Source organism: Helianthus annuus, chromosome 13 (assembly GCF_002127325.2).
Source record: "Helianthus annuus cultivar XRQ/B chromosome 13, HanXRQr2.0-SUNRISE, whole genome shotgun sequence".
NCBI lineage: Eukaryota > Viridiplantae > Streptophyta > Magnoliopsida > Asterales > Asteraceae > Helianthus > Helianthus annuus.
In genome coordinates this window covers 59,437,456-59,447,921 of record NC_035445.2, presented here as the reverse complement: position 1 = coordinate 59,447,921, position 10,466 = coordinate 59,437,456, and the positions used below count along the sequence as shown (strand labels likewise).

The 10,466-nt window shown below is 36.0% G+C and overlaps 1 long non-coding RNA gene across 1 annotated transcript; it reads right to left on the bottom strand.

Moving 5' to 3' along the window:
* Positions 1–317: 317 nt before the first annotated feature.
* On the bottom strand, positions 318–1,814 carry LOC110902748. The gene is made up of 3 exons (XR_002571391.2): positions 1,668–1,814; positions 1,049–1,104; positions 318–605 (listed from the first exon to the last, which is right to left on the bottom strand). It is a non-coding gene; the product is annotated as an uncharacterized LOC110902748 (long non-coding RNA).
* Positions 1,815–10,466: the final 8,652 nt, after the last annotated feature.

Sequence of the window (10,466 nt, the reverse complement as noted above, 5' to 3'; positions counted from 1 at the left end):
TCATTTGACCCATTCTAACCCCCAAATTGATCTGATTCATCCCACATCTTTCCACAACATCCCGTAACCATTCCATAACATTCCGTAACTAAATTCTTTGTAATGCAAAAATTTCAACTTTTAAAATACTTACTTGCCTTGCGCCGCAGAACGAACACACACTTCTCACGAGCTTTCAGTTTGAGTTCAAGCACTTAATGCTTAAATCCCTCAAACCTAGGCTCTGATACCAACTTGAAACGCCCATTTTTCACATTTGACATATAACATAAACTTCATACGAATTTGTGGAAAAATTTTGACATGACCCGTTCGAATATTGAACCTTTCCCCTGCTTTTAGCAACATCATTTTAATTAAGTTCTACGACACTTTTCAAAACCACAAAGTTATGACCGTAAGGTTCATCATGAACAATTTTGTACAAACTATACCAAAAGATTTAGAAATCCTAACTACTTACTAACATACTAGACACAATTTAACATCATATGACAAAACGGAATCTTTGACCCATTCATAATCAACAACATGAACCGGTAGCGTGCAAAAAGTCGACATTGTGTGTTTGGTCCGAGTGCGCCGCAATCAAGCATGAGATTTACCTAACATTCATAAAAACAAACACTTGTTAGTTCGTAACACATATCAATTAAAATCCTTTAATTCCATATTCTTTTTCAACCCGTTAACATAACATATTACCTTACTAACATCATTACTTTCATTCGGAAACATTCATCATTCCACTTTCCGATTCATTTGTGATGAATCGCCACATTTCATATTCTTCAATATACTTACCCCATTTGACCCTATGACAAGTCAAATTCCTAAACATTCCAACTATCATTCTACTTAACATTCCAACCCATTAGATGGATCTTTTCAACTTTACCACAACATGATCTTTCGGACATTTCTCCATACAAACTCTTTGCATTTAATCAATCATGATTCATAAAGGGAAATTATACTAAAATCATAGTACTAAATAGTATGATTCATAAATCTACAAATAGAGTACATAAAGTTCATATGAACTTACCGAGGTCTTGCATTTCTTGTCCTTGGATAGACTTGTTCCTTCTTCTTTCTTTGCCCCTATACATCATAATTTCATATGCTTAGCTTTTATTGCTTTCATATTCTTTACCGCACATTATGATGTCTACTAGTCACGTACGTCTTTACCATAAACGTGTTACATCAACTTATCAAGTATTCATATAAAACCATAACTGAACCCACTTAGGCATTTCATCGAACATGTTGTGTGCGTATCGTCCATTTAGCATAATGTACAAGCATCTTAAGCACAACTTCCATAATTCATTCATTGATTAACATAAACATCCCAAATTCCACAATTTATTATCCTAACTATGAACATATAGTTCTAAATCCATTACTCATAAAAATTTCATCCACATATTACTTCAGTCATCAACATCATACTAATTAGCCTAAAGGGTTTCACAAATCTTTGATCATTTTATGACATTCAAGTGGGTTTTTACCCCAAGTTCATCAACATAGCATATTCAAGCATAATTTACACTCCTAGTTGTTCATATCATGTAGCAAAGATGTTTAATTTCATATATAACCACAACTTCCATAACCCACTTTATCAAACTTTACCAAAAACATAAAATTAAACTTACTTGATATCAAATTCACTTAGATAATCAAAGTTCCTGGCTCATGCATTCGATAAATCTTTGATTCCCCTTTCAATTTGAATGATTTTAGGATGTTAGGGTTTTCCCCCTTGGCTCCCCTTTCTTGATCGATCGTACATAGCCATGAGAAATCACTGGCACTTTTTTTTTAATCAAGTTTCACTTCAATTTACACATTTAGCCCCTTGTCTTTTAAGGTGTATCCAAATTGTTGTTTCCCATACTAACTTGGTTACTTTTCTTTGGTTAGCTTCATTCACATAAAAGGGTTTTAAGCTTACTATTATTTATAAAACTTTCAAAATGGTAAAAATCTATTTTTACCATTCCTTATTATTAAATCATCACTATTAAATTATTATAATACGACATACGAAATTTGGGGTGTTACAAGTCTACCCCCCTTAAAGAAGGTTTCGTCCCCGAAACCTGAATACATACATTCTGTCGAGTTTATCTGTATTCCTTCGTAATTTCATACCTCAAACTTCGATAGCCTGTTTTCATTCGACCATCCCTCGTGGTGAATCGGTCGTTACTATTTTAAACTTGTCTAATACATTTGGTAATTCAATCTTGTATGAATCAAAGCGATCATATTACATTATTTCATGATTATCGTTCGATTGTTCAAGCTGATTTCTTAAACTTATCCGTCAGATTATTCATTCCCGCATACCTCTAACATCTGCTTAGGGGAAAATAATTATCATAATATTCATACTTGTTCATTCCTATTCATTCATATAAAATCACAATTTAAACATCATTCAGTAGTTCCTTACTATTTAGCTTCTACATACTCTCCATCCTTTTAGGGCCAATACCAAGCAAAATTTCTTTCATGTCACTTGCTTGATAGTTCTTTTCATATTTTTCTTGCAATACCTACATATAATCTTTACCCGAGGCCAATATTTCTTTCACTGATGATCTATCATAACTGCATGGTTAACCACAACTTAACGTATACGTTTATACAATCGTGTACATACTATCTTGCTCTAACCTCTTTACCGTCTGCCCCTAGGTTACAAGGGTCAACATGAGTCTTTTAATCACGCTATTAATATGATCGTGTAATCAATACTTACGTTTAAGTAACTCATATTACACTTGAGGTGTCATACTCAGCCATACTTGTCATCACATTTCATAGCTGTCATACATACGTCATTCCTTCTGACAATTGTAATACTAAGGCAATTACCTAACACTGTACCTCAAAAGGTTAATTCTTATCAACATAGGTTTCGCCACATACGGGATAACAAGTTTATTACATATGCCCCTCCATTTTACGTATGAGTTACATAAAACTTGGCACGACCATTCATTCGATAATTGAGATTACACTCTACCACGTAGGGTTGTTTCATAATACGAATCAAGAATCATGCGTATAAAACTTTAACTCTCGAACATTTCTTTAGAGGTTTATCTTCTAACAATTCATCACATATGATAGGGAGCTCGACAGAAGGTAAGACTTATTCAAATATCCATTCAAATGTTTATTATATTTTACATTCCATTCAACCCCTCTTCATGTAACATTCCACCTCTGACAGTTACGCATTCTTATATTTTCATTCTAGTTTCCTTCGACGTTAACTTTTTACATCTTTCATACAGTTCTTTCTAATTATTCAAAACTTGGCGTACTAAGTGTGTACCCCGCTTTCTTAACAGTTCCTCAATTTCTTTCCTTTCTACTACCCATTTTCCGATATGCGGATCGACTCTTACTATCCTTCCATCATGACATTTCAACATATCTAATAATCGCACTCTACAATAAACAAGAAATTAGAGCCGCCATTATTTCCTGTATTGATATGAAAATTATAATTTACTAACTAGCGTTATGAGTCATTTACTTCTGCCTTCCAAGTTACTAACCATACTTGTTATCCTTTTACCATCTCTTTCAAAATCTCTATTCTCATCGGTGCTTAAATCATCCATCTAGGTCTTAGCACACTATTCATTCTAGTCTTCATAAGCCGATCACCACATGCTTAATACGCAACATATTCGGAGCATACTTCTTTCATCATAATCTTTTTATCTCAACATCTTTCTATGTGTATATATATATATATATATATATATATATATATATATATATATATATATATATATATATATATATATATATAAAATTACTTACACCATCACGTGTTGCCACACTTTTCATATGTTTTAATCTTGCTCATATATCCTGTTTAGGTCTACGACGATTAACTATCAACATATCCATACTCACATTCCCACATCCAGCGGCAACATATTTCATATACGTTCATATAAGCATCATTTATATATATATACATGTGTTCTTTTTGTCTTATATTATGCTTGACCAACCAAGCTATTTGTGTCACTTACTTATTATGTTATACTTATCTTTAGTTAGGTGGGGAAAAAGCATCTCCTCAATTGCTTTCTTACTTTCTTTCCCAGCTAACGAATCTAACTTTCATCTGTCATCTACATTAGGCATTTTCTACATTCATTACTTCATATACTTTCCATGTCATCTCAAGTCACATTGATGTATTCATAATCATGTTTTAATAACTTTCATTCCACTTGTACATCTTCATCAACATCGATCATGATAGGCCACATTATGCATGCCTTTCGTTCATAGGGGAATAGAATCCCCCATCCTTCTTACTTACTTTCTCGCACCGTCCGCTATTCGGAACATATTTTCTTAACGATTTATTCGTTTTCATCAGCCACCTACTATATCATTCGAGATCATTATTAAAATTTATTCTTTGTCATTTTCATTTCATTCTGACATTTTAGATTTTTATACCTTCCTTTCTTTCATACTAGGTGTTTACGGTCCTTTATGACCACACCACATATCTCTCACTATAGGGTTGATAAACCCAACTAAAACTTCATTCACAACCTTTCAATCATATATGTTCTTACTTTGAAAGATTTCGACTTGACCCGGTTGACATTTTGAGGATCCTAATTATCATAGGTTGCATTTACGGAATCTTAACGAAACTATCGAATTTGCCTTAAGAAATATTCTACAACATAGTATAGGAAATATGACAATATGCCTAACATATCTCAATGACTTTCGTTCTCTTACTTATTTCACATTCTTTAATTCCGTACACTTTTTGCTTCATTATATGTTACTTCATACCATCATGCGTACGTCTTATTGACTCTTGTCCTTTTAATCATGGTTATCATGCTTTTATTTCATAATTCCAGGTGTCAATAGCCACTTAGTGACCATACCGCATTCTCCTCATCATCCTCGGTGTAAACGGCTACTTCGTACCCACACCGTATACCATTCATCATAGGGCATCATCTTTACCATCATTATTGGTAATATCATTATCATCATTTACACTTACTGCACCCGTCACCTACAATTACATACTTCAGTAGATATCGTATCATTCTTTTCTTTATCATTCGTGCATTGTTTGCTTTCAGTAATTCATTTAGGTCACAAACCATACTATCCTTCATTACGAACATTCTAGACGTGTTAATCAAAACATACATTTATTCTTACACTTACTTCTTATTCCTTTGTTTTTTACTAATAGCCTTCGTGTTAGTCAACTTATATTCATGGTTTCATTATCATTCATGTTTACATTGTCCGCCATCTACATAAAACATTCATTACATTCATTAGATTTCATTTCATACTTTCCACCATCATGTTTTAACATCATTTTATCATGACACGTTCCATTCATCATTCATACTTCATGCCTTATCGTCATTAACGATCGTATCATATCATTCTTTATTTTAGACATTCATTCATCCTTTCTATCATATAACCATGCTAGTGATACGTAGCTCTCATTCTTTCTAATACGTAAAAGAAATTACTCGTGACTAAATCATACTTAAACTTTCTTTGGAAACTCAACGCTTCCGATAACCAACTTCATAGTATTGTTTATCCCATATACCTTGGTATCACTTTTTTTTTATTCTTTTTATCCCCCATTTTATATATTTCTGGTTACAAATTCGATTGAATCGACATTTAATTGTGTTTTATTTGAATATTGCAGTTTTGGAAAGCTTATTGGTGATTCATTGCGGAAAACTAAAGAAAATATGAAGTTTGTGGAAATTTTGCCCAGACACATCTGTGTTGGTTATCTGAGTACAAAGTCACACAGCTGTGTCAGCCTTGCCACACACCCTGATCTCAGCAACAAGCATCAACGGTCCACATAGCTGTGTCACTTAACGACACAACTGTGTGCGGCGCCAGATCTGATATAACCTAATGTTTAGCTTCCATTTCATTTGACCCATTCTAACCCCCAAACTGATCCGATTCATCCCACATCTTTCCACAACATCCCGTAACCATTCCATAACATTCCGTAACTAAATTCTTTGTAATGCAAAAATTTCAACTTTTAAAATACTTACTTGCCTTGCGCTGGGGAACGAACACACACTTCTCACGAGCTTTCAGTTTGAGTTCAAGCACTTAATGCTTAAATCCCTCAAACCTAGGCCCTGATACCAATTTGAAACGCACATTTTTCACATTTGACATATAACATAAACTTCATACGAATTTTTGGAAAATTTTTGACATGACCCGTTCGAAAATTGAACCTTTCCCCTGCTTTTAACAACATTATTTTAATTAAGTTCTACGACACTTTTCAAAACCACAAAGTTATGACCGTAAGGTTCACCATGAACAATTTTGTACAAACTATACCAAAAGATTTAGAAATCCTAACTACTTACTAACATATTAGACACAATTTAACATCATATGACAAAACGAAATCTTTGACCCATTCATAATCAACAACATGAACCGGAAGCGTGCAAAAGGTCGACATTGATTGTTCGGTCCGAGTACGCCGCAATCAAGCATGAGATTTACCTAACATTCATAACAACAAACACTTGTTAGTTCGTAACACATAACAATTAAAATCCTTTAATTCCATATTCTTTTTCAACCCGTTAACATAACATATTACCTTACTAACATCATTACTTTCATTCGGAAACATTCATCATTCCACTTTCCGATTCATTTGTGATGAATCGCCACATATCACATTCTTCAATATACTTACCCCATTTGACCCGTATGACAAGTCAAATTCCTAAACATTCCAACTATCATTCTACTTAACATTCCAACCCATTAGACAGATCTTTTCAACTTTACCAAAACATGATCTTTCGGACATTTCTCCATACAAACTCTTTGCATTTAATCAATCATGATTCATAAAGGAAATTATACTAAAATCATAGTACTAAATAGTATCATTCATAAATCTACAAATAGAGTACATAAAGTTCATCGAACATGTTGTGTGCGTATCGTCCATTTAGCATAATGTACAAGCATCTTAAGCACAACTTCCATAATTTATTCATTGATAACATAAACATCCCAAATTCCACAATTTACCATCCTAACTATGAACATATAGTTCTAAATCCATTACTCACAAAAATTTCATCCACATATTACTTCAATCATCAACATCATACTAATTAGCCTAAAGGGTTTCACAAATCTTTGATCATTTTATGACATTCAAGTGGGTTTTTACCCCAAGTTCATCAACATAACATATTCAAGCATAATTTACACTCCTAGTTGTTCATATTGTGACAACTCGAGTTTCCGAATTCCACTTTCGCATTAATTGCACGTTAATTGTTTGGTTGCTTGCTAGCACGACTTGTTTGCCTTGTAATTGTATATGTTGGATTATATGAATTATATGTTGAGATATTGATTGGTTTGATTTCTGAAAATGAGTACTTGTAAACTGTTTAAGATTTGAACAACCCGACGAAATAGGATTTGTTTCGCCATGAACACACTCGACGAAACCAGGCGTTTCGCCATAAACCGCACCGACGAAACAGAGTTCGTTTCGTCACAAGCATCCCAACAAAACGAGTTGTTTCGCCGGCCCGCTGATTCGCCAAGCCCATTAAGGGCCCAGTACGCTTATATGCGTATAAATTACACGGATCGGCTGCATTCGTCACACTTTATCAGAATTGAAAACCCTAGAACCCTCCCTAAGTGTGACGGCGGCCCTGTGTTCTCCCAAGCCCTCTCTAGCGATCAAACTATCGTCCCGGATATCTCGGTTAGTTGCACGTTTGCTAAAGCAGTTACATGATTCCTTGATTTGCATGATACATGTATGTGTATATGCTTGATTTATAAAACGGCTGAATATACGAGTATGATCTTGATTTCGTTTGCATGATTTAGTCGGCCTAGGGTTCTAATAATCTGTTGTGTATTAACTCTATACGGAACCAGGATTTACACGATCGAATGCTTGACCATGAATGTTACTAGTGTGATCTGAATGCTTGGTAGCATGCTAATAAGGTTCCATGATGTGATGTATTATATGAATCGGCTTGTGGTATGTTTAAACTAGGGATCATGATGGACGTTAGTACTATGATGATTATGCTATGATGATTAGATGATGATTTCTGTGTTGAATGATTCTGTATGATTGCTGCTTGATGATGATGGCTGTTAGGGTTTTGTGTGATTGACCTGTTTAATCGACGTAATTGACATCATGATGAAACGCTACTCCCGGCGAAACAGAATATGACGAAACGGATGTGTTTCGCCGAGAGTAGCCACGACGAATCGGATACGGCGAAACGAAGTGTGTTTCGCCGAGGTCGTCATGACAAAAAGAAATGCGTTTCGCCAAGGTTAAATACAACGAAAGGGATGGGTTTCATCGAAGGGAATATACGGCGAAACAGGGGTGTTTCGCCGAATGCGAAATTTGCACAGTAACTTAGTTTAATTCTGTTAAAGATAACTGAGTTAACTAACTGCTGTTAAATGCTATGCATGACTAGTATAATTTTGATTACGTGATATGTGCTACTTGGTGATCAGTGATGCAATATCCACTATGATTGTGCTTACACGTGAACTTAGTGAACATAAACTGATTATGTATACGTGCGTACATTAGGACGTGATTGAATTAACTGTGAGCACATACTTTAGCATACCGAGCAAACCAAGGTGAGTTCACACTCTTACCAAGGCATGGGATTCCCGGTGGGTAGGGAATGGGATCGAAGGAATGGGATTGAACAATTACTTGGACTTACACTGTTACTAGACTATCTACCATCGTCCTCGGTTGCGAAGGACCCTTACGTAAAATCTACGTAATACTTGTGCTTACTATTGTCCTCAGGGTTCGAGGGACACTTACGTAAAACCTACGTAAAGTCATACATACTACTGTCCTAGGGTTATGAAGGACACTTACGTAAAACCTACGTAAACCCCCGTGTACCACTGTCCTCGGGATAAGAAGGGCACTTACGTAAAACCTACATAAACCTCGTACGTACTCCTGTTCTCAGGATAAGAAGAACACTTATGGTTACAACTAGTCTAGTACATACAACATGGGAAGCCCCCACTACTTGAACATACAATCGGCTTAGTTAATAACGCATAGTTATGCAACGAACTTACTTATTGTGAACTCGCTCAACTAGTTGTTGACTTTCTGTTACATGCCTTGCAGGATCATAGGTACTCATGGAGCTTGCACGGGAGGCGTGATCGTTGTGGGCACACGGACTGTTGAGTTCCATGTTAAACATTTACATTTTGAGAACTTGATACTTATGTTGGATTTTTACATTAATGCTTCCGCTACACACTTGTTTATGTTTGGTTTTGAAAACACCTTTTGTATTGATGAATGACATTTACTATTTACATATATGTTCAATATGATTGGTGGCTTGATCCTGGTCAGTCACGCCTCCAAGCGGTGATACTCCGCATGTGGATTTTAGGGGTGTGACAGATTGGTATCAAAGCCATTGGTTATAGAGAACTTGGTTTTAATGAGGGGAAAGCGTTTTTATTAAAACCAGACTATAACCAGAACAGTGCTCAACGATCCACAACGACGCTTCGCTCCACGTGCAAGACTCAACATTCTAGGTAATATGGTTGATGTATTATTGCCTACTTGCTAGTTACATAGAACTCTGCTCATGGTATGCTTAGATAAACGTAACACTATTGCATGAGAACACTTGTGTGCTTACTCTCTTCTGTCATCGCACTATTCGCGAACCTCTCTAACTTTTGTTACATTTGCTATCAAGATCATGGCTGGACGTATTAACTTGACTCAAGCCCAGTTGACGGCTCTCATTAACGAACAAGTTGCTGCGGCACTTGCAGCTGCACAAGCAGGTCAACACGCTCAGCAATCTGTTTGCACTTTCAAGAACTTCATCGGCTGTCGTCCAAGCACATTCAGTGGCACTGAAGGAGCGGTTGGACTCCTCCGATGGTTTGAAAAGCTCGAGTCCGTGTTTGAGATGTGTGAATGCCCTGAGGCTCGCAGGGTAAAGTACGCCACTGGTACATTGGAGGGAATTGCGCTGACTTGGTGGAATGCGCAAGTTCAGATATTAGGGCTGGCAGCTGCTAACGCCACCCCTTGGAATGATTTTAAAGAACTGATCAAGCGGGAATATTGCACTAGAGATGACATCCACAAGTTGGAAGTGGAGTTCTTTAACCTAAAGATGTCTGGGTCAGATATTGAGGTATATACGAAAAGGTCAAACGAGCTGGCCATCTTGTGTCCAACTATGGTGGACCCTCCTGTCAAGCGAATCGAATTGTATCTCAAAGGGCTAGCACCAGAAATCCAGAGTCATGTGACATCAGCCAACCTTAAC